This window comes from Equus przewalskii, chromosome 20 (assembly GCF_037783145.1).
Source record: "Equus przewalskii isolate Varuska chromosome 20, EquPr2, whole genome shotgun sequence".
In the NCBI taxonomy this organism is placed as follows: domain Eukaryota; kingdom Metazoa; phylum Chordata; class Mammalia; order Perissodactyla; family Equidae; genus Equus; species Equus przewalskii.
In genome coordinates, this window is record NC_091850.1 from 17476163 (window position 1) to 17481463 (window position 5301).

Genomic DNA, 5301 nt, shown 5'->3' on the forward strand with positions numbered 1-5301 from the left:
AAGGACCTGGGGGCGGGGCGAAGAGATAAAACCAGTTTAATGTGATTTGAGGGGTCCTGGAGAGACTTCCCAGCCCCTAATTATCTCCCATTGGCTTGCTCCAGGCCAGAAAAGGAAACCTCATGTTTACCTCGTATCTTCATTTACTCAGTGAGGGCCTGGTTAAAATACAAATCTGTTATCTAGGAAGCTGCGACGCTATTTTGCCTTTATTCTAAGACGCGCATTTCACCCACCTTTTAATGTTTCTGAATCAGGATGAGTTTTTACAGTCAAAGTGACTCTTTAATGTCGTCATGCCTCTTTACTTCCCCTGAGCAATAGTTAGGTTCATTGTTATTAAATAGATAAGAACCCCTGGAAAAGTTGTTAAAAATTTAGACACCTGGGCCCCATAAGAAGAGCTGCCAATTCAGGAGGTCTGCAATGTGATGAGGAATTTGCATTTGCAACAAGCATCCCAGATCATTCTGAGCAGGGAGCCCTGCTTTGAGAGGCCCGAGTCAGTCAACATTTTCTCAGGTTCAGGGAACATGGTCTTTACGAATCTCAGTAGTGTGAGTTTGGAAGGTGTGTTCTATGGAGGCTGCTCAGGTCCTTGGTCACTGGGTCTGCAATTCAGAACCAGACACTGGAGAGGGAGCACATCCCCTTAAGCATGGAGATCACGGGTCCTGTGTTTTCTGAATTCAATTATGCTGCACCATTTTTTCCTGAACTGCTGGTATTTTGACATCTACACTCCATCTCCCAGACGCTTTTCACTTTCAACCATTTCACAGATACTTATGTAAATTACGTGAAGTTTCTGCTCTCCAGAAACTCACACTCTAGTGAGCGGGTCTTGCAAATTGAGTTGAGACAGATTACTCAGGTTAAAATGGGAGCCATGAAGGAATAGATCTGGAGTGTTAGCTACTCCCCTCAACAACCATGTTACCCAGTTATGATAAAAGCAACCTCCAGCCTAATTCTGCTGCACCTACAGACACTTAACTAAATATTTATTAGTAAATAGGCAAAAGAGCAGCTCATACAACCTTCCATGCAAGGTTCTCTCAAGACAATTGCCAGTATAGCCAGTATGGGGCAACCAGCATCTTCCAGAGTTCATGGCTGGACCCAGGACGAGGTAAAGGTTTACCTAAGGCATCATTCTAATGGTGCAAGTTATAATTCTAGCCGAATACATATATCCTATTCACGCAAGAGTGGAGGGTTTCTAAACTATTTTAACTAATTCACTTATCTCAAATATCTTTATGTTTCCTGAGGAGATCCTATTTCTTTTTTTTTTTAAAGATTTTATTTTTTTCCTTTTTCTCCCCAAAGCCCCCCGATACATAGTTGTATAGTCTTAGTTGTGGATCCTTCTAGTTGTGGTATGTGGGACGCGCCTCAGCGTGGTTTGATAAGCAGTGCCATGTCCGCGCCCAGGATCCGAACCAATGAAACACTGGGCCGCCTGCAGCGGAGCGCGCGAACTTAACCACTCGGCCAAGGGGCCAGCCCTGAGGAGATCCTATTTCTAATTTTCATCGTGTTAAATAAATGCCACTAATTTCACCAATTAAAAAACAATTCTGACATGAACTATGCTACTTGGCAAGACACTCGTTATTGCTGGAGGTGTGAATAACAGACACGCTTTGCCTCTGGATTGTTCACTCTTGACTAGAGTCCAGAAACCTTTGGTTAGAGCCTAAACTAGGTGGTGCACACATAATATGGCACTGTATATTCAGAAGTATTTAAAAATAACAGCTTTCTCAAGACACATCAGACTCACACATACACACACATTGTAATACAATGCAACAATGCCTCCTGGAGAAGTATGCAACAGGGCTATGAGAACACCGACAAGGAGTGCCTGATTCTGTCTGGCAGACTGGGAAGTGAGGAGACAAAGCCAGAACATCCTCACTGAGGAGATGGCCCAAGCTGAGTTTTTTTAAATGGGTAGGAATGTACCAAAGAAGCTGACTCAGGGTACACCCAGCAAAGAGAAACAGTTCAGGTACAAGCACTGAGAAGCTGCACATCTAATTGGGGGTGGGTAGACTGCTGGGCATGTGACAGGGGAGATGGGCTAGCATTGTAGCTGGAACTAGACAACATAGAACCTTCTAGATCCTGCTCAAGGGTTTGCTCTTTACCTGGTGGGCATCCAGAAGTGAGACAACAATCCCTTACCGACCCCAATGTTGGTTCAGAACATGAGCCACTGTGGTGTGAGACCAGCATAGTTCCAACAAGGATCAAGCTTCCTCCCAAAACTTTCTACCTGAAGTCTCAGAGCCCTGAACATCACTCCATCCGTATTGTTTTTTCCATAAAAATCAGAGAAGAAAGATTGTGGTCCCTAGAGTCATTTACCGATGAGACAAGTTTCTTCATCTCTCTGATCCTCAGTGTCCTCATCTGTAAAAAGGGGATAATTATCCCTCCTTCTTAGGATTGTTATGAAGATCAAGACAACACCTGATACAGAGGAGATGCTCAACAAATTTTATTTTTAGTGTCTATGTCTTTTAAATCTTTGTCATTTTTCCTTGTTTGTGAATTCTTACAAAGATCTATATTACATAAGAAGTGCTTGATCTCACTATAACTAGAGATTACCAGTCACCGACCTTGGGCCATATATCTTACTCTAAACCTTTCAAAATCTAGAAGTTTAGGGGCTAGCCCAGTGGCATAGTGGTTGGGTTTGCGTGCTCTGCTTTGGCAGCCCAGGGTGCGCCAGTTCAAATCCTAGGCACGGACCTACACACTGCTTGTCAAGCCATGCTGTGGTGGCATCACATGTGGAAGATCTAGAATGACTTACAACTATGATGGACAACTATGTACTGGGACTTTGGGGAAGGAAAAACAAAGAGAAAGATTGGCAATAGATGTCAGCTTAGGGCCAATCTTCCTCACCAAAAGGAGAAAGAAAGAAAAATCTAAAAGTTTAGCCCTGAGACTTCTGACCCTCCTAAAACTCCACAATCTTCTATTATTAGCCTGCTAGCCTTACCAGGGTGAGGCTCTTTTTATTTCCAGAAGGGCATGGTTTTCTATTTCTAGTCCCAGACCAAACAAGAGATCACAGATTCCAGCTCTAAGGCTCTTTTTCCTTCCTGTTTTGTGTTATATTCTCATCTCATACAGGCGTTCCCTTAAAAAAACAAACTTGAGGGGGCCGGCCCCGTGGCTGAGTGGTTAAGTTCACGCACTCCGCTGCAGGCGGCCCAGTGTTTTGTCAGTTCGAATCCTGGGCGCGGACATGGCACTGCTCATCAAACCACGCTGAGGTGGTGTCCCACATGCCACAACTGGAAGGATCCACAACTAAGAATATACAACTATGTACCGAGGGGCTTTGGGGAGAAAAAGGAAAAAAAATAAAATCTTTAAAAAAAAAAAACAAAAAAACAAACTTGGGTTCTTAAAAGAGGGCTTTGCCCATTTCTCTTACTGATGTGATTCTGAACATGGATTTTAAACAGCCACTTTCCTGCTTTCCTTAAAGAGATTGACACTTTAATCCAGGGCAGCAAGCTGCAAACACCAGCGTTTTGAATTATTTAAATCCCTACAGATGGGGCTTTTGCTGCTCCCCAATCTGCCATTGGGCCAAGCCCTCCCAATTCTCCCTCAGCCCCTGCGTCACACACTGTTGCCTGCCTGCCCTTGAAGACATCCGGGTAACCCCCAGCCCAGGCTCTGTAACGATTGCCACATTACAGACAGCTTATCCCATTAGCTAGTTACTTGGCAAGGCCAGGAATGTTCAACCTATGATGGAAGTTTTGTTGTGGGGTGCGATAATGTAAGGGAAGAGCAAAGTTCTCTGGCCATAGGCCTGGATTAGAAGCCCTGGTGTAGGGAAATCAGTGACCAGGGGCACGTGAATGTTGTGGTGGGAGTAGTGTTACTGACTGAGCAAAACCATTGCAGATTGCTTCCCATCACCTTCAGAGTCAGTGCTTGCCCTGGTGAAAACAGTAACAAAGATGGCCATGGAAGAAGGCTCAGGGACACTGGAGAAGGAAGAGGGACCCATGGCTGCAGGGCTCTAGATAAACAGAGACAGGTTTAGGAGCTGGCCCAGTGGCATAGTGGTTAAGTTCATGCACTCTGCTTCAGTGGCCCAGGGTTCGTGGGTTCAGATCCCAGGTGCAGACCTACACACCACTTGTCAAGCCATGCTGTGGCAGCATCCCATATCCAAAATAGAAAAAGATTGGTGCAGATGTTATGTCAGGAACAATCTTCCTCAAGCAAAAAGAAGAAAATTGGCAACAGATGTTAGCTCAGGGCCAATCTTCCTCACAAAACAAAACAAAACAAAACAGAGACAGATTTCACCATTTCTTGCAGTCTTGAAATAAGTGAACATTGTGAATCCAGGTACCTGATAGTTACTGTAAATATTCAATAAGATTACCTTTCAACCTTGTTATGAAAAGAAGTTAATCTTGTCAATTTGCTGTTTTCCTGTTTAACCTGAGGGGTGACTCCAGGGTCGACAGGATATATGAGCTTGTTTTACAGAAGAAAAAGAATGCCTTCAAGGATCAGCAGATAACCAGCCCCCAGCTGCCAGTGAAACCCAGAATCAGATTGCCCAGGGCCTTATCAGGAGTGAAAGAAACGTACATTACCCCCAAACTCCTCCTGCCAAGCCCCTTAGCTCTAGAAAACGCCCTGCTTTCTTCTCTTGTTAAGGTGGATTTGAGAGAACCCAGACTCTGCCTTTTCGTTTTGGCCAGTTCAAATAAACCTTTCTCCATCTCTAGCACTGACGTCTCAGTGACTGGCTTTCTCGGCATTGGGCACATGAACTTGAGACTGAGGTTCGGCATCAATTGTTGTGTTTTCTGCTATTTATGACAAATGTAAACCCCAGTATATTTGCCATCAAGGTCCAAGTTTAAAGTCCCAGCTCCCAAGAGGAAAAATTGGAAGCCTCTCATCAATGGCTCTTCTACCAAGACCAAAACCTGAACGGTCCTTATTAGAGATGCCTCATTACCAACAACAGTAATAACGACAGTACTAAGTAAGGGCTAACAGAGTAAGTACAAGCAGACTTCTTGACTATAGTGGCTCCTGGAGACAAAGATCTGTGAGGAAGTTTAGATTCCACATTTCATGATGGGCTGCTCCAGAGAACCCGCCTCACTCCACCGTTGCAGCACTCCATGATCAGACCCCTTGAGTTTGGCACTTTGCAGGGTGGGGGCAGATAGAACAGATTTGGGGCTCTTTCTGTCTTTTATGAAAATTAATGCCATCATAGAGATTGTG